This window comes from Ischnura elegans, chromosome 1 (genome assembly GCF_921293095.1).
Source record: "Ischnura elegans chromosome 1, ioIscEleg1.1, whole genome shotgun sequence".
Taxonomy (NCBI): Eukaryota; Metazoa; Arthropoda; class Insecta; order Odonata; family Coenagrionidae; genus Ischnura; species Ischnura elegans.
Window position 1 is genome coordinate 16,186,187 of NC_060246.1, and position 25,702 is coordinate 16,211,888.

General features: G+C 40.3%; 1 protein-coding gene and 1 long non-coding RNA gene across 3 annotated transcripts in view; one reads left to right on the forward strand and one right to left on the reverse strand.

Moving 5' to 3' along the window:
- The window catches only part of LOC124156207 (LIM/homeobox protein Awh), a 119,581-nt gene that overhangs the window by 50,989 nt on the left and 42,890 nt on the right, over positions 1-25,702 (forward strand). The gene's annotated exons all lie outside the window — the stretch shown is intronic.
- LOC124156221 lies at positions 698-1,582 on the reverse strand. The gene is made up of 2 exons (XR_006864286.1): positions 1,434-1,582; positions 698-1,355 (listed from the first exon to the last, which is right to left on the reverse strand). It is a non-coding gene; the product is annotated as an uncharacterized LOC124156221 (long non-coding RNA).

Consider the following 25,702-nt stretch of genomic DNA (forward strand, 5'->3'; position numbering starts at 1 on the left):
AATTGCCAAGGATATATTTTCTAGAGTCGGTTACTCAATGTTCATTGGTTGCAATTTATCCAATGCATCAACTCAGCGTTTTCCACAAAATTATGACTAAATTTAATCTCTGTGAAGTTTCTTCAAATATCTTCCCATAGGAGTTTGACTCAAGAATTTCAGTATCTGCGTGTAATTCATCTCTGATTTTCGTTTTTTCAACAAAATGTGGTGGGGCTCAATCATTCGCATATTTTTTCACAATTAAATGAATATTGATTGCTTCTATGACATCAGCTACCCTGGGTTCGAATTTCGTGACCAAACTTTTTTCTCCACCCTGTATAGTGGTCCATTAATGTGTGTCGATGCAGACAATGAAGGACGCCATTGGCTGCTCTTCGCCATAATCCACCCGCAGGTTTGTATCCCTGCCTCTCTGTTTGAAGCACATTTTACATCCTTAGGTAGCTTAAGCTATTGGACGCCCTTTAAAGTCTTAACACGATACCTATTTATTTTTTGGGAATATTAAACTTTTTTTTGCCATTTTATTGACTTTAAGGTCTTTGCGTGAGTTAAACATCTTAGGCATTTCCTTTTTATTTATTTTTACGTTATTGGAATACATACTTTTGAGATTTATTACAATTCGATCCTCGATTTCTTCGACTCTCCCAGTCACACCGAGCAGTTCTCATGCTGCGCATGTATGCAATATTTTTTCTCTCTCTCGTGTTTTTTTCACCAAAATACACATCCATGGCTTTAGAATTCCATCTACTGCAGGAAAATTTAATTTCACTCGAAAGCGATTTCTAGATTGTAACTCATTTCATTTGATCGATGATTTATGGATTCAACTTACTATCAAGCATTACTAATATTGTAAACGCAGATATTCAATTATCGTCACCGTTTTTTTTCTCCGTTCGTAGGCATTTTTTATTTCGATTTAGAGCGAATGTTTCCGGCAGTCTCTTTCATTTTCGTCTTGGGGACAGGAAAGGAATCGTGTGATTTATGACGGAATGGGTGGGTATTCTGCTCACCTGTGTTTCGCTGGATCGAGCTCAAATTCTGTAATAAATAACCTTATCAAGCTGGCTTTACTCATTTAAAACACATGGAAACGTTACAAAACCTTAGCTTGTGATAAAAAATTTCACCAGATAATCTATTGAGGCACTATATTCACACCCTTCTCTTGCATGACGAATATTTAGAGCGTTTCTATGACGAGTTCAGTGTGGCCACATCGAAACACGATATGGACCATCCCTTAGTGTTATTCCTTCCACTGTGCTTATCAATTGCGATGGTCTTCTTGTCTCTATAAATTCACTTTTCATATCTTCACTTCTTCAACCCAAAACCTTGAAAAATAGCTTTTTTCAGGTGCCATACTTACTGAAAAATGTCAAATTATTCCCCACTTCCCCCGAAATATTTACCTTATATTTTGAGCTTTCTTCCACAAATCTCTTTACATACGTTTTTCTTGATTGATTCATAGGCTATCTCCTACTCCTCCTGCCCTACCTTGGCTGTTTACTTAGCTTTTACTGTTAGTTTGTTGAATCTGTTGATTTGAACCTCTTCTAGGTCTACAATGAATTGTTTTAGTAATTGACGGTGCATTTATTTATTTCATTTCCACGCAACCCGCACACAGCTTTCAATGCCCTTGCGTCGATGATCCCAACAATTAACAACAGTAGAAACGCGAGCGCGCATGCCCTTGATAGAGGTAATCTTGCCTTGGTGGGATTTGAACTCGCGACTTTCGGATTAGCAAGCGAGGACTTCATTCCGCTAACACCGGCAACGACTCTCCAATTTCTTCATTCAAGCATCTCTCTATCTCTCTTTCTTGGCTCACAATCAGCTTAGCATCGGCTCAGCTTGGCACAGAATCTGACTTCCTCTTCATAGTAATGAGATACACTATTTCCCACCCTTTGAATCTGAATGATCGCGCGATTTCGCCATCAAATGGAGTTTCTGGCTCAAGTTCTGAAGTTATTTTCATTCTCCGAGGTCGATTTACTCGGTAAATGATGGCATATTTGAAGGGAGGTAAGAATTTAAACTGTTAATCACCGCCTCAAAATTTCATATTCCAATAAATCTGGTGAAAACCCTCTATGCATGCGGAACAAACCTTTTAGAGAAAAAACGAAATCTACGGAAACGAAAAGAAAAACGAACGGTTTCAAGCAAAAAAAATCTTTGGAGTGACATTCCCATAAAAAAATCGCCTCAGCATACCTTTGATTGGACTTGTTCAGTTGGGCTTTGTCGATTTTTTCCTGTTTTTTTTTTCTCTCGATCATTTGAGTTGAAGCGAGTGTGTATAAAACTTGCTCCGTCGACCACTCCGTATGAAGTTTTTTCTTTCGCGGTTTATTTGTTTCCCTGGAAACGACCGAGGCGGTGTCCCTCCCCACCTCGCCGCTGTTGAGATGAGGTGGAAGGCGTCGGGGTCGCCCAGGGAAGAGCACAATGGCCACCGTGTCATGTATAAGCGGATGTATATCGCCGCATTTTGAACACACACACCTAGGTGTAGGGGGGGGGGCGGGAGGGAGGGGGAGACTCTCCACGCTCACTCCATAGACGGGGCGAGCCCACAATGGACTCCGGAGGGACTACATTCACACCCTTGTCTTGCGCGACGGCGACAAACTCCTCACCCTTCTCACGCCTGGAGGCCGCCACCACCACCACCCTTTTGGAGGGAGGAGGAGGGCCTTTGGGTTGAGGACCCTCTCCCGTGGGTCAGGCAATGCGATGTCTTGCAGTCCAGCACCGGCGGCGGTCGCACCTTTTCCCCGCGTGGGAAGGATGGGGGGGAATGGGGGTTGAGGCCATAGCTACATATATCATGGCCTCTCGAGTGGCTTTCTTCCCATTCTTGGCTCGTCGACCGCGTGGTCGCTATTATTGCCATCTCCATCCATTCAAGCGCCCTCTCCTCCATCACCTACCTCTTCCTCGGCCAATTTCCGCCGCCACAAGGGAGGGACGGCGGAGAGCGTTGCATTGTGGGAAGGGGGCGGGGCGACGGATAGCCTGCTCTCTCTCTCTCTCTCTCTCTCTCTCTCTCTCTCTCTCTCTCTCTCTCTCTCTCTCTCTCTCTCTCCACCACCCCTCCTCCCCCTGCTCATTGCGGCAATTGATCCACTCGGTGCACCAAGAGAGAGCCATTCCTGCAGCTACGCCGCTCTCCGCTTCACGTTCCTCGCCACTGCTTTTACATCTCACCGCACTGATTTCCTTGGCGCTTGAAACCGTCGCTAGGCCCAAAGTGTGCTTGTATATATGGACGTACCTAGCGAGGGGCGGGAGGGGGCATCTGCCCCCCCTTAGAATTAAAAATCGCCAGTCTTCTAGGAAAATCAGACTGGAATGAATTGGAATTTTTCTTTATTATGTTTAAAATATTTAATTAAATTTTTTATGCAAATAATTTTAAAAACTAATAAAGCGCTGTCATAATTGTCTTAAAATATCGGTTTCATTCACCTTTTCCATGTTTAAATGTAAAAATGTTACAGCTTAAACGACCATGGCTTGCCCCCCCCCTAGTTTTGATCCGGGGTACGCTCTTGTTTGTATACCTCTTTATTTACGAATTCACGCATCGTTTCATTCTTTTATCTATTTATATATATTGCGCTCACATGTTCATCGTTTATTGCACCCTTCGTGTTTCATTTTCCCACGCAAAAGGCGAATTCACGGGTTTTCTACTGCGTTAGAGGAGCAGCTCCTTTTCTGTTGCGCACTTAAAGCCAAGGAGGTGACTACGGCCCGTTCTAACCATTTCGTTCCTATTTTACGTTCTTTTTATCTAAATCTAAACTACTTCTTGCAAACCCTCAAAAGAGTGAAAAAATATTTCTGTTTTCTAATTTTTTGATAGAATTATTAGTTTCCCTCCGGGTTAGGGAAGTCCAAGTTTCGGAAGACGTCTTTTTTTAATGAAATGGATAACGACCACGGAAATGGTCGGTAAGACGTTCTCTGAAACTTCGGTTTGTACCTATCCTATGAACCGGTCGGGAACCAGTGAAATATCCATTCAGCTCCAGAGCGGGATTATTTGGAAGCGTCTGGAGGGAGGGGGAGTCCATGTAAAACCGGGAGCTCGGGAATTTTGAAAAATGTGCATCGTGAAATGGCGTCATGAAGGTGTTTTGAAGCTTGAAATTTATCCGGTCACTGCATGCTATGATAACATGTGTTTTTTTTCTTTAATTTAAAGGTTTACTACCCAAACATTCCCCCTGATTACGCCAATGACCCCTAGGGTAGACGACTCATGCGTGAGTTCCCTCAATCACGCACTGCGCTGAATAGCCCATCCTACAATAGATACAAGCCAATCAAGTAAGGAGCAGAAACACTTTGCTGTTCCACAGAAAACAAAACATAATTGCACGGCCCTTTTCGTCGAGGATCGACGTCATCATTTGGGTACCGCTCGGTGAAGTGTATCTCTCTAATTTCTGACGGGCCTTGAAATATAATGGAGGTCTAATTTAATATGTTCACCGCGTCGCCCTGTGAGATGTCTATTCTTAATTTCGCACGCAACCTACGCCCAGCGCGTACTCTCCGAGTCTCTGGCTGCTGCCGTGTAAAAGGATCTCATGTGAAGGGGCTTTTCGTTCAAGTTCCGGTGGCGGTGGGGTCAAGTCCTCGCCTGCCAAACCGAAGGTCGTGGGTTCGTATCCCGCCTGGGTAGGTGATCCCTATTCAGGGAATGAATTTTTGTGCTGTGCTTTGTTAAGCCTCCGTTGTAAAGGCCTATATGTGCAGTTTACGGAGCAGTTGAAATAAATGAATAAAAGCTCGCGAAGAGGGAGAATCTGACGCCGCCATTGCGAGGCACAACTGGCGAAGTGTGGAAGTAACCTTCAATAAATTACAAACATACATACAATACGTTGTCTCAGGACTTCAAGGAATCGACTTAACATAATGAAATGTAAAAAATAACTTTATACTTCCACGTAAATTAAATACTGTGCGACCTAGATTTCAACGTGGCATTTGCATCTAGATTCGCATCTTTGCATGGCACGTGGTACATTTGCGTCGAAGTCACCCTCTGTCTTCGATACAAATGTGCCAGATGATGATGTGCCACGCGGAAATCTACGTCGTGCAGTATTTAATTTACGTTGAATTTTAACGTTTTTTTAAATTTCATAATTTCCTAACATGCTCTCCTGACTGTGAGCACATTCCGTTTCCTCGTCAAGATTTACAAAATCACTGACTCACGCCTCTCTCTCCTCATGGATGTAATTCACCTATGTAAGGTATCTAGCCGTTTAAGAAGAATGAGGGGAGGGAATGAGAGTTGTGGGGGTGAAAGGCGGGTGAGAGGCAGCGGGGGTGGGGGTAGGAGGGAGGGAGGGCACCAGAGGTGGAAGTGCTGCTGTGGCAGAGAGTGTTATGTGGCACGGGTCACTCATTGTAAAGGATGTAAATAAACAAAATTGAGTGAAACTGCTAATTGGTTGAAATGAAATCCAGGGGTCCATGCCCTAATGCCAATTAAAATTGGAATTTAAGTCCCTCAAAGGAGACAAACAATTATAAATTTCAAGGGTATAAAATGGTAAACAAATTATCGTGAATTCATCTCCTTCCCACCTGTTTAATTCGTTGCAAATCGCCGACGTTTCAACGGAAGACTCATCCATCGTCAGGTCTCACCCTGATGACGATGGACGAGTCGTCCGCTGAAACGTTGGCGATATTCAACGAATTAACCCGGTGGATATCCCGAGAAAAATTAACACACGTAATTCGCCGGGAAACAATTACATCATATTCATGAGCAGTTTTTTTAATTTATCAACAATTCCAAACGGTACTATCTGAAGTAGTAAACCATCTGGATGATTAACTCAAATAATAAGTAGGTATTTCATTCACTGCAATGATACATCAAGTCTAATAATGTTATCACACATCTTTCAGCTCTAGATATAATATTATTTCACGCTGTTCTATTGGCACATACTACATAAATGAGGTATTCAGCTGTCAAATCTCTAAATTGCATTGGTTTGATGGTGAGCTCCTTACTGAAGCGCACGTGTTTGTTCTTAGAAGAGTGATATTTTAATTTTACAATGGGGTCATTTTGACTAGATCGTTTATTTTTTCAATTTTTTAGAATGCATCGATTCCAGGAAAAAAGGCTTTCTGTGAAAATGGGTTCTTAAAATAATATTTTTATCCCGTTACTTAAATTATGATTAAAATGTTCGCCAATCGATGGAGCGAGATGAAAACTGGTATAAATTGCCCTAACAACCGTAAGTTGACATTCCTATTTCTAAATGTACCTCGTCTGGAATGGATAGTTTTGAAAGTAACGAGGCGACGTAAGAGCGGTAATTTTACAATAATCATCACTGATCAGCAATACTAAGATTGGTTTGACATAGCTCACCACTCAATTATCCTATCAGATAATCTTTTCATACCCACATATTTCTTCTCTTTCATATCTTTCTTTTCCTATTCCTTATATTTTGTTCGAGGTCTTCCTTTTCCATTCTTGCCTTCCACTTGTCCTTCAACGATTGTCTTCATCAGGCCATCATGTCTCAAGATATGGCCTATGAGGTTGTTCCTTCTTATTGTCAAGGTTTTCACGAGGAATCTCTTCTTTCCTACTATTCTTAGCACTTCCTCTTCCTTACTCGGTCGACCAGCAATATTCATGAAAATTATTCTAATGAAACATATCCCCCATGTTAGTGTGACTCATATATCTATCCATCCACTGGTCCACGCCCCTCCCCTCCCCCGGCCTTCTCCCCCCCACCTCCTCCTCCCCCCCCCTCATCACTTTTCCCTCATTCCACCTTCGCTCGCGCTGGACTCACTATTTTCGACCTCGCGCCCACGAGTCCGTCCAACCGCTCGACTTATGGCCCTCCATACATCAACGTGTCCGCTGTTGTTGTTGTTGTCGTCGTTGTGGGCCGTGTGGAGGCGTGGCCGGGGTCCTTTCGGGGCGTGCTGTTGGTCGGAGGGCCCTCCTCACTCAAGAGGCCAGCGCCCGGATGGCATGTGACACTGGAATGGAATCGAAGTTCTCCCTACCTATGCTGCAGAGGCCTAGCCTTAGCATTCACTTGGACTTTCGATGCCGGCTTGTGGAAAAAATTGCGAAAAATTAAATTTAGTACTTTACGGAAAACTAGTTCTGGGGCGTTTTTATATAGCGCGCGATGAACGCCACCTATCACTCTTCTGAATAACTAACATCGCACTGCAGCCGCACACACGCTGTTTATTAAAAATTGAGCAAAGTTCTTGTTGATTTGGCTGCTCGATATCTTTTGCGGAGTTTTCTCTTCCATGCCATTATTATACCAATCATGTTATTTTCATCCAAGGATGTCTTCCTCCATGATCTATGGTTTGAGATAACAAAACACGGAAGAAATGCGCATTAAAAAATCACAATGAAACCACGCGTTCCAAAGTTTCCCAGATTGGCGGAACCCCGCGCTAATTTTCGCGTAAATTACTCTGCGCTTCTCGCAATTTGTTTCTCCGAACACGCTTCGCCTTCTGGGTGCTCTTACAGCACCCCACATTTAATAATTTGCTATTTTTTTCCTCCATCAACCTGCCTTTGCCCTACATCTGCCTAAGAGGCTGCATTATGGAAAGGATTGAGGGCGTTAGGGTCTCACCGTGATAGGCACGACGAATCCTCGAAGGGTTCATCTGCGTCTGCATACAAGCTGTAGAAATAGGCGAGTGGCGGCAGGTGATACCGGATACCGGCCGTCAGCCTGGGCGAGAATATTGATAAATAAATAGTTGCGCTTCGTGAAATGCTCAAGATTGACATCTGGAATTTATTGAAGTTATTTCTTGCTCGAGGGAAAAACTAATTTCTATATCTATCCATTCGGTTAAGCAACTATCTCTCTTATTTCTGACGGACCCTGAAATATAGTGGGGTTCTACTATGATGTTCTCCGCGTCAGTGGCGTAACTATGGGGGAGGAATGAGGGGGATAGATCCCCCCCAAAGCCTCAGAGAAAAAAAATTATTATAAAACTATTGCCTTGTTTTGATGCATAATAACTGTACCTACTTAAAGTTAAATGTAAAATACCAATTTTATGTAAAATGCATTTCCAGGCATATCATTTTCAAAAATTTTCTCGCACCCCGATTGCTTTGGGGGGGGGGGGAGGGAGTCGCCCCCTAAGTTCCTCATCCGCCCAAAGCATATTCCTAGTTACGCCAGCATGAAGAGTTCTCGCGATCGCCACCGGGTCAGGACCTGCATTACTGCCGACGCGACGTTTCGATGTCCGACTCGGCCCTGTCTCTCATAGCCCTGAGGACGATGGCCGTTTTTCGGCCTCGCGTCGGCGGTCCGTGGCGTTGTCTCTGTGCGGGCGGCCGCGGATTCGACGCCCGCCTCCGCTCGGGGACCGCAATGAGGGAACACGGGCTACCTCCTTCGCAGGACGGTGTCGCGAAAAAACCGCAATGCGAAGAAAGGGCACCTTTTTGGTGTTACCAAAGGAATACACCTACAATCTTCTTAGAAATAAGGAATGTTACGCACACAGAAAAGAAAAGGTGCATATTATATGAGGTTACGCCGGTGGACATTACAAAAATTAATTAATTGTTGAATTAATTGGTTTCTGATTCCCATGACACTTCATCCAGGCTTTGGGCTGACTATATGATCAAATACTTAATAGTTTTTTTTTATAATTTAGGCGTTTTTAAAATCAGCATTAGTATATCTTCGTTGATGTTAACTTTTAAAACAAATTTACAGTCTCATCAGTATAATTAGGCTAATTCAAAATCAGTAAAAGTGTAGTTTCATCAATGGTAACTTTTTAAATATGTTTACAATTTTGCTGTATTCCTCGATGACTGACCTCCAAGCAGTTCCAAGTATTCATTTCCTGGAAACATAACCCCCACCCTAAACTGTCACATCGGCTCTTGTGCGCTTTCTTCATACATATCTATATTTGCGGTTTTTTCTCATTTTCATTCGGGCGCCCCTTCCAACCTTACAGCCTCTTCAAACCGCCTCCTTTATCTCTGATTTTCCGGAGCGCTTAAAGACGATTTAATTCTTTTCATTTGCGGTTTTCCAAAGGTTGATTCATTTTTATGGAATGACGGTCTCGCAATTTTCAATGCAAGCAAAGCTGTTATCCCGGAAAATGACTCTGTCAAAATTCGAACGAGTGGATGATAATTAATTATCTCGAAAGAACCATTTAGATGGTGTGTCGCTAACTTTTATCCATGACTACTTTTTATCACGAATCACTATGAATATTATATGGCTACTTATAATAGCTATTTAGATATTAAGATTGAAGAAATTAGCCGATCAAATTACCTTGAAAAGGCAAATAAATTATACCGGTGCTGTCTTCGGCTTTCGATTCACTAGTTGCCGATATCGATTTGAATTTGTCATCAACAGTGGCTGGCTATTATGATAATACATTTATGCTATCGCCTCCGATTCCAAATTCATAAATTAGATTGACAACACTTGATAAAGAAACATCCTTCGAATTGTAAACGCATGATAGGATGACAAATAGAACTATACGGCAGAATAGATTGGGGAAGACCTATATGTTAAACCCATACTAGTAAATGCAACGCGCCGTATCAGCTCACTGTCACAACTGGTTAATCATTGTACAATTTGCAAGTTTCATTTTAAAAAATCGCGAGTTTTCGATGAAAACATAAGTGGTGCCACCACTCCCCAGTCCATTCAAGCAGCAGCAATGTCGTTCCTATTGATCTTATGTGTGGATTGCTGTGGTTGCGTAGGTCCTGATCTCATGACTCTCATCCACATCTGTACATCTCTCCCTCATCTTGTGTTCGACTGCATAGCTCTTACGGTTGCGGGGGATCTGATCTCAAACCTGGTGTTGTGGGTCCTTTCCCCGGATATCATCCTTTAGTTGCGAATACCCATTTTGTGCCTCTTAATGGATAGCACCGGAACATGTCACGTTGTAGAAAACAGAAAGATTCGAGAGGAGAAAGTCTTGAATGAAGGATCAAATGAGGGAGAGGGACAACTGGAAAGCTCTAGTCCGGCACGATGCCACTGTCCCGTCAACAGAGGGTGGCCACGGAAACGAGAGCGCACAAGGCGGTCGCGCAGCAACCCACCAACCATAAAAATAATATTGTTGGTCAGGCCAACAATAAAATGCCCGAATTCGATATTACGAGGGAAAATGGGCATGAAAGGTAGTGAAGGAAATACTAATGAATAAATTCAGTTAAAACCCCGATAATTCATCGTGAGTTGCATTAAATAGGAATTTAAATTCCCATTCGAAAGAAATATCATGCAAACAGTGCTTAAAAGCCGAGAATCACTCTAGATAAAATTTGAATCTCAGGATCTGACGTCACAGCACCCTCGCCTCCAATGACCAAATGGTTGTGCGGAGCTTGAAATACCTTGGAGGGATGAAGCAAGAAAATAAAATTATCCGCAGCGAGAAAACGACATACCATCTCTCTTGAATAAAAATAGAAGAAAAATGCCAAATCAGTGATTTGAACATATTATTCGATTGCAGTAAGACGGTTATCGAAGCAAGAACGGGAAGAAATCGGATCATTTTAAATCTGATATGGAAAGGTGTAGCAAAAAGGTGATTATGATAAGAAATCAGATAGTGCTCAAGTATCTGAGAAGAGAGTTGTGTTTGCGAAACAAAATAGATGCACAGAAGGTTGGCATCTTCCCTGCAAAGCCCATGTGAAATAATTGGTCCATGTTTAGCAAAACATGTTGGTTTTCATAGCGCTCTTACTAGGTCTTGTTGGCGGCTACACTTCGTGATTTCCTCCTCGACTGCCATAGCATCACTGGTACAATTTTTATTGAGATAATTGGTAATACTGGTACTTCACATTACCATGCACGAACATCATTGCACCTGATGAAAATCTGAATGATAAAAGAGCTATGACACACCCATTCAAAAATTGTCATTGCATAAGTAAAAGCATACTTCAAAAATAAAATTTAGTGGAAACTTGTTAGGTTTTATTAGAATGTTGTTAAAATTATTTTTTTTGCCTACAATTAGTACGAATTTTGCTCTTATTTTAAATATTTCATCTCCATCAATGGCACTACACATCAGATAATTCCCAGATCATTCACTTTGGAATAATTTTTAGTGTTGGAATAAATTTTGAAAAAATAAAAAACTCTATTTAATAATCTCTTTTCGCTTTCTCTTATCAGTAAAAATAACAATGGCTACTTAAACAATCTTGTGCACATTTTTTTACATGAAATCTTACTATAATAAGGTGAATGAGTGAATCCTTATATAACTTTGAAATGCTTGGACCTACCACGGCGTGCTATTAATTCACTTAGCTATTATGCCTTTCTAAGAACATTTTTGTTAAATCACCATCAATAATAATTTATCACTCATTTCCAAGCGATTTAAAAATAAAGTCATTATTGCGACAGCGTTGATAGAGCGAATAAGTAAGGATTTAAATTAGTCTTAACCGAAGACAGCAGAAATCGGATGTTCTCATTCATTGGAAAAGCATACGAAAGGAATTTTTATAAGGTATTGTGGTGCCACAGAAGAATGATGAGGATCAAATGGATCGACCGAGTAACCAAAGAGGAGGTCTTAAGAAGTCTAGGAGAGATGAGAGGCCTCATGGTTCTCCCGTCGGAAAGGTCCAACAGATGGTCCATTGAAAAAAACTGAAAATATTTTAGACGTGGTGACATTTTCATGTTAATCGTTCCGAAAATCAAAATATACGTGTGAAAGATTGCTGGCATGGCCAGAGGATACGTTTGAGGATTCGAATTTTGCTTCAAATGAAAGAGAAAATGTTATGATTTTACGCAAGTCTTTCCTCTCTCAGATAGCATAGCATGCAGTTAAAGAACTTATGCTATAATATCAGAGGATAATCAATTGGTATTCTTGGGGAGACTGTTGCTTGTTCTTTATGAAACTCACCATCTTAAATAATAATAAATTCTTGCTGAAAGAAAGTGGACGGCATCTAGAAACGGGTGCACTTACTTTTAATACTTCGATAAAATATTTTAATGCTATAACTAAAATTTTATTTTCGTTGATCCACTGCCAACATTTGTGTGTCACTTTCTCCAGGGCTTCCATTCCTTATCAGTTTAGTAACTTAAAACTTTCTTCTTAACTTTGCGTGAAGTTTTTTTTCTGATCACGAAAATAAATAAATTCTTTTCTCTCATTCTCGCAATTTAAGTCTTAAATCTGGAGGAAGAAATATTTTCCGAAATCTTGACAGTGGCATTAACTGGCTTTTAATTTTCGGCCGCAGTTAAAGAGAAAGGAATGTGATGACGATGTACGGAACACCTCAAATGGCAGAAGACGTTTTACGGGATTTCCACCGCGTCGATTAATCTTGGAAATCACAGTTTCGCCAGCGTTTCAGTTGGCCTCTTTAGGTTTGAAACACTGTGTACCACCACTTTCAACCTGAAGACGTTCGCTGGAACCTCGGCGAAACTGTCGTTTCAAGAAAAACCGCCACGGAGGAAATACGGGACACCGAGTGAAGAAATATGACGCCGTCAACAATATAAATATAAATAATATAATTTATCTTTCACAAATTTTTAAATGTTATTCGTTAACAAATGAAAATATAGAATAAAGAGATTACCAACTGTCTTCCATTTAAGAATAAAATTCATAGAATTTTTATTTTATATCCTGTCTCCCCTTAGGACCGAAATTACTACATTAATTACAGTTTAATGCCAAGGTGTAGAAATGAAACTGAAAATCGCAGTAAACACTACGCAGATCATACGTAAATGAATGTACAACATATAAAAGGTTAGTTTGGGCTAGTTAGGAATAGACATAACTGTTTTCTGAATTTTTGCCGGGATGAAGGATCTTTGATTAATTGGTTGTTCCATGTTTTTGAGGAGGCGACGGTAAATGATTTTTTTAAATTTTTGGACCGATAATGGGATACGTGGAGATAGTTGGGTTCAGATAGTTTTGGAGGTATTATCTGGGGGTTTTGCGTCTGGATTATCATATTTACTGGGGGCTATATTATTGAATCATGCAGGCGCACATATCTCATGGGTCAGATGATTGTAATAATCGTAGCGTCACGACGCATCAACCGTCCGGGAGAGGCGGATCTCACAGTCCCGGCGGTCGACCTTGCCGTCTCCGCCTGCCTCACAGCACCTGCTGCCACAGCAGTCCTCTGCATTGCGGCTTCATCTTGAGGAAGTTCCAACGATAAGATACGTAGCAAGTATCATTTTTTATAAAAAAAACTAAATGTGCTCTTCTCGTAGTATTTCATCGTCAGACGACTTTCGAAATTGAGCTTTCATTGCTAATTGTTATTTCGATTTCAAAATCAGATTTTTTACCGTGGCTCTTACGGCAGTGATCGTCTAAGCATATTAAATCAGAAGCGTAGAATATACGCACCATTTCTCAAACAACAAACATAAATTTAACTAATTATAACGCGAGATTCATGATAAAGTAAAACGCAGGGAATTTGCTATTATAATTTTTCATTTATCAGCAATTTTTGCAGCTATTGAATTAAAATATCTAAATATCAAGGAAATCACGCCACGTGTTGCTCGTTAATCTTAAATCAATTATTAGTCAAACGATCAGACCATTTAATTGTCCACGTTTATTTTCATGTCAGCATCAACCAATTCGTTTAAATCAAAATTATTTTCTAAAAACGTGTGAGAAAAGTTTTCGTTTTGAAATTTTCAGTGATAGGGAAACTGCCTTTAGACATGTTTGTAATTCAATAAATATCGTCCATCCTTTTACTTTACGATGGGAGAAATTTGTTTCAGTAGTCGCTTTACACTAAACATTAGCAATGAGCGTACGTAGGGATTATTTCAGGCAGGAATTGCAATAAGTTTGCCACTAAGAATTACAGATGACCGAGTAGTTCCGCAGAAAAATAATGAAATCAAAGGTTGAAGTACCGAATTTCAATTATAATAATAAATTAATTAATTGTTCTATGAGTGAACTCTTTTGTAGCATAGTATCGATTTTCTATGGTGTGCAAGACAATAAATACGGGAATAATGCCAATCATACAACCGGAACCAAATAATGGAAATTGTCTTAGGGATAGTAAACAATAGACATACAGGTAACATCTTAATCACTCAACGATGTGAAAATAGAAATGAATTGCTTCTTCGAACACAAATATGAATATTAATCATAGCAATTAGCAGATAAATGATTTACATGATCAGCATTCGTGGGTCACTGGAAAGTAAGTGTGTGACAATCTTCCTCTTAAATAGTTCCAGTGATGCACTGTCTTTCACCTGTAACGGCAAATGCACAGCTTTGAGGCAACAACTTTAAATGATTTTAGCTGTCCGGAACTGAGGGGCGCACAAAAAACTCAGGTCTTTGCAAGTAGGGATAGGGATACAAGTCGGGATAAAAAGCTCCGTGAAATACAGACGGCTCTCCCATATTTGTGGAGATTGAGCATGAAACAAGCTTTGTTGTATTTTCTTATTCGAATCAAGCCAGGCTGGCCTTTTTAAATGCGAGGTAGGTAATGTTTTTATCTCGCCATTTTAGTCAGCTTTGTGGCTGACGTTCGAATTACTTTATCCAATTAATTGTAGCAGGGTTGATTTTGATATCATATGAGGCCCACATAGGTGTCTAGAACGAGGCTCCCTTGCTTTTGTTTTATTATTTTACAGCTTTTATAATGGTGTTCGTTGCTGTTTCTTTTAATAGCAATCTTCAGCATTATGTGCTTGACAAAAGTGTCTGCCCTTATGCCTTCTCTTTACTGGAATCACTGTGCCTGGAATCACTGTTGTAGTTACTTAATCTCCCTCACCCTTTCGCCTGAATTTCCGCATGGTTGTGCGTGCACGAGATCATTTTGCAACCTTTTTTATGAACTCTCTTTGTTGTTTGTCGCCTTGTCCGCGTCAAATCTTGCAACTAATTTTCAATCCTCGATTAGCTATCAAGCTGGAAATATCAGGATAAATCATAACCAGGGGACAATGTAGGTAATACGTAATACTTTTATTATGACTGCAATCGTATCTCGATTTTTATTCAGAATTTAAAGTTAAATACGGAGATAAGTTTTAAAAAATGGCATCCAAAATCTGATGACGGTGCTGCGACCATCAAAAGGAAGGAGAATGAGATAAAACCATAACAATCAATTTCTTTGCATCATAGTTTATTGAAAATTTGTCAAGACAAAAACTTTTTTTTCATAAAAACTACTTTTAGTGTATTGCAATATCCCGACCACGTAAACATGCATTTTTCATTTTTATTTTTACAGATTCGCATTTAAGAGGTAACCCTTCCCCTCGACCGATAATTTTTGGTCTTCTAGTCAATAGTTGAATAAGGCATTGCAGTATTTCTGCTGAATTGTTTGTTTCGATGGATGACTGACGTATGTAACATTTTCTCAGGAGAGGCGGAGCAGACCACGGCTGTTAAAATTTTGCCTGTACCACGATCATTAAAATATTATGTCTGAGAAAATAATTTAAAGGGAATCATATGAAATTTGATATTCATGCCAATGCTGACGACAGCCTACCCTGGAAATATCAAAATGGTTGCGCACGATTTAAGCCCAGTAATCCGTCCGAAAACGAAAAAGAGACTGGTCGTGAAGGAGGTTTGTTTTGACCGATGCTTTCGTCACTTTTTATATCCTTTTACACAGGGATGCCAACTTATAAAAAATATTGGGGGGCCCAATCCAGGGGTCTTGCTCGGGAAAATGTTATAAAGAGTGAGTTTTAGAGTTTTTTAAAGCATTTTAGATGCCATCTGATCAACATTAGGAACCTGAAAACTCGACTCTCGATAACTGGACTCTCCGAGGAAAATCGAAAAGCCTGACGTATTTTTGTTTCACCCCACCCACGAATTTTTGGGAGGGCTCGGGCCCCCTAAAAACCCATGTAGTCGGCGCCACCGCTTTTACTGTACGCCTACTTTAATGATCAAATTTTCTACGTATATGTTTCTGTATTTCACATTTTTCATCAATATTATTGACCTCGTTACCTCATGCATGATCCCTTGAACTAGTTCAGAGAATGAGAACTCACCTCAGATGTCCCTGAGAATCTTGAAGTTTCGCCAGTGTTCCTGTTCTTGATCTTCATGGGGTTCTTCTCGTTCCAAGTTCCGGAAATTGCCTCATCTCCCCCGACAATCATCATCAAATTATTCGCAAGGGAATATACTGACACCAACGATGCTAAATTCTTTATCTGAGGTTTTCCCACAACTTTCTCGACTTATCTTTAGAATCCACGATCTGGAGGAGAGTTAAAAAGGTCCCATCCTGACGCAAAATCCCTGCGTAACCGTGATGTGTGAGTTACCACTACATCCACATAATACCCTGCGAGCCACCTCAAAGGAGTGCCAGCAGGCGGTGTCAGCTCCCACCAATCATACAGCGCTCCATGCAAGTTGACACCAACCAAGGCCGTAGCCAGAAAATATTTTCGGGGGGGGTTTATGGAATAGTAGACGAACAAAAAAAATTACATATTTATTATATACCCTTAAAGGAAAATATAAAAATATTATTATAAAATTGAATTTAGCCTTCTAGCTTTTTTTTGCAGCGACCAAATCAATTAACTCCTCGGTGTAGATGTCAATTCTGCGGTCCCTCAGGAGGCACGTAAGTCACTCACCTCTCTACTAATTCACAGCACTATTATTTCACACACTGCACCACAACTACGCACACTGCACCTACAAATTCGCTTAGATAATTATTGACTTAAGTCGCATTGGGCTACAAGATGTCCCCGCGCCGCTATTCAATCCCCCTTGATCCCCCCCTGGCTACGGCCTTGACACCAACCATGCCAAAAATACAAATTTATTAAGTGGGTGAAAATGTCCATGCAGCTGCATAAAACTAGTTAGATGAAGGAGAACAAAGACCAACAAACGCAAACCTGGAAAGGGCAAAAAAAAAAATATTTTAAAATACATGCATTTGGTCGACCTATCGAGTGCAGCGATTAATGACATTGATGGCACATCTCTAACTATCCCTGATAGTCCTATAAAAGAACGGCACCTTCAAACTCTCTGTTCTGCAATCTCATGAATTCGGACGCTGCGTACTAGTGATGGGAAAATCGATTTCGATTAAAATCGAAAATCGAGTTTTCAACGATCAAAGATCGATATCGGGCTATGATCTTCGATTTTCGATCCAAATTCGATTTCTCAACTTCGATCTTGAATATTTCGTGTTTGATCCCAGCAGCGTCACTACCGGCCAATGAAAATGTCATCCGTCCCGAGTGAAAGACTTTTCTCTTAAGCCGGTATAATTGAAAAGCAAGCCCTCGATCATCAAGGAACCACCTCAATCGGTTGATCTTTCTTAAAAATTTTAGAGGACCCGAACGGTTCCAAGCGATATTCCCAAAACTTTCATGTGCGAGCATTTAAAAAATGTTTACTTCTAATAATTCAATCGTTTATTCTGGATAGATTATTCGGAATTTTTTCTACTAATCAAATATGTATTTTGAGTGTTTTCGAATAAATAATAAACATTTTTGCACGAACTGTGTTCTTTTCATAAACGAACCTTCGCTTTTTCGATTAATAGATATTTTGGTTCAAATTTCGATTTTTGTGGAAAAGTCAAGCTTTTCATATCGATGAAAAATCGATTGCTCGAAAAATGAATTTGAACGGACATTTTGCCATCACTCCTCCGCAGATGCTCGATTAGAGCGCTCGGTCATATTTTAGAGCGGTTTTTTTGACTGGTAAATGCCTGAGAACCCATCGCTGTATGCCCAGAGTTGATTTTTACTTCTATTTATTGATCTACTTGATCAATTTTTAAATCAAAATTGGAATTTAAAAAGCAACTTCTGAACAGTTATCGATTAATCGATCGATATCATTGCGTGTATAAAACGACTTTTGTTTTTTCGCGCCGTTGTAAGTGACTAATACATGAGTCCGAGACGCTGCAGCGTGCTTAGCGGTCTGCTCCAGAGCGAGTGCTGTGAGCACTGGCCCATTCCCCGTGCACTCATGCGACCAGCTCCCCTATAAATATCATGGCAAGCAAGCGAAAGTGTCGACATAATATTTTCCTTTCCAATGAGCGTCGTGATCGGTTCGTATGCCGCCAAAACTCATCAAGGGATTTTCTCTCCGGGAGGCGCTGGGGGAGGGGGGCGAAGAGAGGGAGGAGGAGGTGGGGGAAATGGGTGGGGGAGGAAACAGTCGGCCCTCGAGCGAAACAAGATCCGCAGTGAAGACTCCATTCCAATTGAGACTCTCGAAAGGATGAGACATAACCGCCGCATTCACACTGCCTGCAATACTCACATTTTTGGAATAAACGACATATAATATTTGCGGCATAAAATCTTCATATTACGCTTTTTAGCCCCAATATTTCTACAATAAAAGCTGAAAGTCGTATTTCAGATCTCGTGCTGAAGTGTTCTGCCTCACTTAGTGGCGTAAGCAACCACTGTCAGCTTCGTTCACTACGGCTCTATGTATCAGTTACAGTATTTAGAGCGTCTAGCAGGTAACTTTAGTTTTTCATAAATATTAAGCTCTTTATATTCGGCCTTAATAAAAGTACGATACTGAGCCAGTATTATGGGTTGTAGTGGACATATACATACAACCTCGCAAGTTGCCTCAATAGGCGTGCGGCAGGGATGTTATTATATCTACGAACGAATTCTAATACATATCCGTTTGGGAAAATATCTCTCTTAATCTATCGTTTCTGTCGGACTTGGAAATATAGTGGAGTTCTAATGATGTTCTCTGTGTCACTCATAAAGATATCTGTTCTCGATTGCTCAATCAATTTAATCCTATCGCGCAGCATCCGAGTCTCCAGCGGTTCGCAGCCTAATTCGTGTAAACAATCTCTGTTCACTTGTAACAGTTTTTGACGAATTGCGCAGCTTCCATTTCCTTATTTCATTAAGTTCACGGATTTATTATTTCTGCGCCGGATCTCATACACTCGCCGTGGATTCGAGGTCATCTTACTTATTTATATTTGACATCATCTAAATTCTTTACATTAACTCCATCCACAACACATACATGGGGATGGCTGCACGGTCTTGACTCCACGCATGAACGTTGTTAAGTCCGATGATACGATTTGAAAGTCAGAGTTTTCTTTGATTTCACGATAGAAGACAGCGTTCTCAGCAAATAAAATCATGCATCTGGTAATTAGGGAGAAAGGTCATTTATGTACGTAATGTATAAAAAGGGGCCGTTTACACTTCCTTGTGAGACACCTAATGTCATTTCAAATATATCGGACCAAATCGGGCAGAATCTTACGCAAATAAACGTATTCTAGTGCTAATTATGGAGCAGTGATCATGGCGAGGTTCTGAGATGTCGTTCTCCGTGTCGCTCCCGCTTCTACACCCGTCGCTCCAACTACCGCGCCTCCGAAACCACGGCAGCGGTCCCTCCGTCCCTTTGGGTGTCGTCGTCCATTGTGAGTGCGGTCGCTTCCCCGCGGGGAGCGCCTTTTCACGCCGACACCACAGTCAGGGTTCGCACCCTCGTCACGCCTTCCTGCATCCCATCCCCTGCCTGTGTCCTTCTGCCGTTTGCGATCCCTGTGTGTGTTTGTGGCCCCTCCCCGGTCGTTATGGGTCCTCGAGAGTGACTTTTGGGGCCGGAGTCAAGGGCCCGTATCGACCCTCTCACTCGGGGATTATCACCTGCCGCGCACCCACCCCACTCATTTGTTTGACACGGAATAATGACATCCCTTGCCTGACGAAAAACCCTCCTCCCCAAGTGCGGTCTACCAAATCTGCGATTGCGGCTCTAGTCCAAGTGGAATCATCCCTAAGCTTACACGCGTAACTGAGAGGCCCTTTTTGGACCCCTCTTCACCCTAAGAGGCATCCATAAGTTGGTCCCGGGATCAGCTCGGCGTGAGGCACTTCTTTCGCTTGCTGCAGTGTTTATAATTCTAACTGTTAACTCGTCTTCTTTCGGGAAAAAATGGTTTTGATTTCTTTCAGTTGCCTTATTTCAGACACCATTTTTAAATGTGATGTTCTCATTTACTGTGATGTCTCATACCTGATGACGGCTCATTCAGCCGAAACGTGTCGTAAGCGTTGAAATAAATGTGAAAAAGTTAAATTATATTTTATTTTGATATGCAGGAGTTCCATTTTATCATGACTTAATCGGTTGAATTCATTTAGGGCCCTGTTACACCAATGTGATCGTGATGTCGGGTTTTGGACTAGGTTTATGTTTCCGCGTCAAAAAAGTGACCTTATATCGGTCATGGTGACTGATATAAGTTCACTTTTTCTGCGCAATACATGCGGCTGCTTACTTACTTATCTTTATTGACATTATTCTATAGTATGCGTAAAAATTTATACCCCTTCATGAAATTTTCCACTGGAGTAGTTGGTCCAAACATCACCCCACGGCATTGATGTTAAACTGTTTGACATATTTTTACCAGTAAAGCCTTTTCGTGGCGTGCTTGTTTCGTATTGCGCATGCTCAGCGCGAGTCATGGACAACGGTATATGATCGTTGACCTTGTGTCTCTAATTGTTCACATCAAACCCTTCATGACTCCTCATGAAAAAGTTTTCATGTTAGACTCAATAATTTGGCCTATCATCGCATCCAATGTTTACATTGATTGACATGGGTAATATTTTATTATTGAAGGTACTCTCTTGGAGACAGTTTTCTTTGGAGCAGCTCCTGACATCCGGGTTGATCCTTTTTCATCTCTGTAATAAAGTCTTATTTGTAGCATTTCAATCTTTCACTCTATTCATTATCAACATATGGTTGTCAACTGATCTCATTGCAATCACTGTAATCCTCGCGCGGCATCTGCTAAAGGGAGCTTCTGCCCACATCCACCTTCTAGTGCTTAATAAAGGAAAAACGCGACAAATATTCAAAGCTTCATGCTCACCAGTGTGAAATTTCCAAGATGGCCAGATGCCAAATATTTCGGCTTCTTTGGAGGAGGGGCTATCGTCATTATATTACATTGGTTTCCTTGGCGACATCGAGTTTTCCAATATATTTCTGTTTACACGGAAATGCTGAAATGGTAACGACAATATTTGTTTTCTCTTACTGCACACCACAGATGGTTTCTAATATAATTTTCATTGGGTATACTTTAATGATTAAGATGCTCTAAATAAAATAGCTTCATGTAATGTGCTGATACCAGTCAATGACAATTTGATGCACAGAATAATGGGCGGTAGTGAGACATGGTATTATGTCTTCAATCTGCAGTTGGTAATTCAGGATTGAGGATAAAGCGACAATGCGCGCAGCAAAAATCTTTCCTCTACTCGGTGTACCTTTTTCATATTTTGGTGTGGCAATTACGAGGCATGAATTACGAGTGGACAAAAGCAATGCTTAAGATAGAGATACTATTTTTGAAGAAAGATGTAACACGTGTAATTTTGGTAATACATACTGTCAAAGTAGCAAGTACACATAATGAGCACAGCGTTGCCTCGCTTCCAGCGGAATAGTCATTCGCAAGTTCGTAAAATATGTGAAATGATCTCCTCGAGAAGAGCGAAATGGTTTTTTGAATCCACTGTTATCGTTTCGCAGCATCTGAGAGGGGGCGAACATAAATTCGAGTGATCCAGTGATCAGTTCCAGTGTTCCTGGGAGCTAAGTTTTTTGCGCATCTAAGCCTTCACATCCTAACATATGGGCCATAATACACGTTTAATGCGGAGCGAGATGTTGGAATAGTGTGAGATAATGCAAAATATCAATTTTCAACATGAACATGAGCCTCCATTATTTAAATTCATGGTCCCACTTTTGTAATCGAGCTCGAAAAATACTTATTAGTTTGGTTAGGCAAATCACAAATCAATGGAAAGTCCTTGTTCCCTCGTCCGCTTATTTTCGCCTTTTACATGTGAATTTTAGGCGCATTTCCGTCAAAGCAACCACACTCAAGTCTATAGATTAAAGCCGCTTGTGGATTAAGGCGGCTGTTCTTTTCAGATATAAATTATCATTGGTCGCATTCAACCTGCACTACAGTTGCGAGGACCGGTTATTATTCCTGGAGAAAACGAAAGATGTTGCTCGAATAATCTGAGTTGTTGAATCTAAGTTGTTGACTCACCTTGACTGAGCTGCAGTCGTGGAGCTTTCGGCGAAAAGTTCTTTCATCTGTCTCGCACGACCACGAGCACGACCATCTCCCAATAAATTGTTTTCGATGGGCTATTAATAAGGTATTAACTTTATATTGATGTCTTATCATTCTTCGAATGCAGTATCTTCCTTTTCGACCTCTTTATTTATACATTCATTAAACATATCGAGTGAAAGTCGCCAATATGGGTGATAATAAAAATCGTCCTTTTCCTAAGTCTCAGAATGTGGTGAGCTCCATCATCAGGGCTACATGGAAAGAATCATATGAGGATACAGCAACAACATATCATTGCTATTTTTTTTAATTGATACTATTTTAAGAGGAATTTTTTGAATGGGTCCATTGCTACTTCATATGTGGATGAATCCTCCAACACTTATAGTGAGTGGAATAAATATAATAAAATAGTAGACCGTGCGAAACATTGAGTTCTATCATTACATTTATTCCACTCAAGAAAGCTGTTAAATAAGGTATGTGTTGTACCGTCATGTGATTCTATTTATGTAGCCCTGAAGATGGAATGCATTACATTCGTTTCGTTGGCAAAAAGAGGATTTTTTTAACCACCCCAACTGACGATCTACACTCGATATTTTAAACGAATATTCTTAACATAGTTATCAAGCGTTCATACATACATTTCAGTTCGAGTTTTCGCTAATATACTATTAACTAAAATACAAAGATTCCGTTTCTTATTATAAAATTAATCTAATGTCCTTAGTAATTACGAATTAGACGAAAAAATGTCCGACTCACAATAATGAACTTTATAATTCATATTGATTTAATCTGTTACCGAGGTAAAACATGCCCCAATCTGATATCATTCAATGCTCTTGTTTGCTATGTTCGCCTTCATGTCCTTATCTTACTGTCTGTAAGAAAAACCAGTAGGTAAACCGGTTTTCTATTGTCTTTATGCTTAAAACGTAGAGACCGATTTTCATGCTGAGAAATGCACACGTGAGACAAGATTTTCATTTTTATGTGGAAAACATGCATCGAAAACCTGTTATCACTTTTATATAAAACCTTGTGCTTACGGATAGTCTTGGTTTTCTTCTGCCAAAACTGCTGAAGCGGAAATCACGGAAATTTCAAGCACTCAAGCACAAGTTCAGTGCGCAAGGTATTTATTTATGCGCAAAAGGTTTACGCATTCGTTTTTTTAGAAACAATTGAGCAGAAAAAATGCTGTGAGACATAGAGTTTTTAAGCATGTCTTAAAACGTATAAATGATAACCCTTTTTTATTTTATTGCATTAAAATTGACTTCTTCGTGTGAAATATTTAGCCCTTTAAATCGTATTTCGCTTGACCTACAAACCAAAAGAGGGCATGATGTTTTTGTTTATTCGCTTTGATTTAAATTAGATTCAAAATCGATTATTTCTAATTGTTTAAATTATAGTTTTAGTGGAGTTTTTATTGGAAACAAGTTAATAATTCTTTATTTAATCTTGTTACTCTGTTAATGTTCACTCTGAGGCGGCACCATTACTAACGAAAATCTTTTCGCAAGTAAATAAGTGACCAGCCACGTTTAATTTTTCTAGTACGAGGGTAACTATTAATATTTTGAGCCTCGGCAACCCTCACTCAGCATTGTTGGGCGCCATCTGAATGTTTATTGGAGAGCTTAAAATCTTAAGTCCATAACCTGCTTCAGAATATTTTTGCGATTTGAACTTCACTGGTAAATTTAGAGACTACTCTGGGGCCGTATTCTGTATTTCGTCGGTGCCGCACCGGTCGGTTTCCCTTTCAAGCCCACCGACTGGGCATCAAACCGTACCGACAACGGATTCCGCACCGACGACGACACTTTCAGCGATTCTGTAAAGTCGTCGGTTTCAAACCAGTCGGTACGGTTCCCTCTCCTTCCCAAACAGGGAAAATCCGAATACATCCGAAGTTTCACGTGTATCCACCAATGAAAGAAGGGTAAAAACAAGTGAAGACTCATTGGCACAGTTTGTTGTCGTCATTCTCAATCTTTTTCTTTGCGGAAATTACGACTTATTGCTAGATTAAGATTAACATATTGGATAAGTTGTTAACAATGCTTATATATTGTGTGGTAGTAATGCTGTACCTACAGAATCGAAGGAAACAATATTACAACGTCACAATAAAGTTTGTATGTGATAGAGATTGTTGTTGCTGGAATGAATTATTGAAACTATCCTTGAGATCGTAGTTTCTTTTTTTAAATATTGGTTCCGTATAATACTATTTATTCATGATTTGGTAATATAGTTGTCATTAAGTAAGTTCCGTCTAAATGTTATCAACGGAAGGTTATGCCATTGGCACCGTAGCAGACGAAAATAGCATACCATGGAACGTGAACGTAGGATTCAAATGCAAATGTAAATGTCATATTAGAGGAACAAGTTAGGAAATTGTTATAAAAATATGGAGCTGGGTCTAATTAAAAGAAGTGTAATGACGAGGAAGTAAAGAAATCGTGATTGGGTGAAGTACATATGTATAAGTTGCGCATTCCAAGTGAGAGAAAATGATAATATTGCGGCAAACCTCATACTTATTAACAAATATCTTCTTTTATCGGCAAGGGAATCAATGGCTGACAATGAAATGAAATATAGTTGCCTGTTACAAATGAAAGAAACTGATACCGTTGTGGCAAACTTCATACTTAAATGAAAAGATCTTATTTCTATGCCGAGAGAAACGCCAAATTGATGATTGAGTGAAATAACAGTCGCCTATTCAGAGTGATATAAAGTGATAACATTGCGGCAAAACTCATATTTAATCAAAAATATCTTTTTTATGTCAAAGGAGCAAATAAATGATAATAGAGAGAAATAAAGCCTATTACAAGCGAGTGAAAGTGGTAACATAAATGAGAGAAAGTCATTATATATTAGCAAACCTCATTTTTTAAACCATTATTTTATATTTCTGTCAAGGTATTTAATATAGATGATGACACAGTGAATTATAGAGGCGTATTCGAAGGGGCAGAAAAAGATAACATTGCGGAAAACCTCATTATTTACTCGGTGATGAGGTAAAAACAAAATAAAACGTACAATGCGCGTTCATGAAACCCACTAGTCGGTGGCCGAATCGACACCTTTTTGCTGTCGGTACGGCTACCGACGATCTCCCGTCCTCTCGTCGGTGCCGCACCGATTGGGTTCGTACAGAATCGCACAACTTCTTACCGGGAGTCGGTGTGACGTCGCACCCGACGAATCGGTGCCGCACCGATCGGTTTGAAGTTACAGAATACGGCCCCTGGTTGACATCATAGTGGTAAGGTTTATATGCCTACGACAGAAAGATTTACAGGCGTAAGC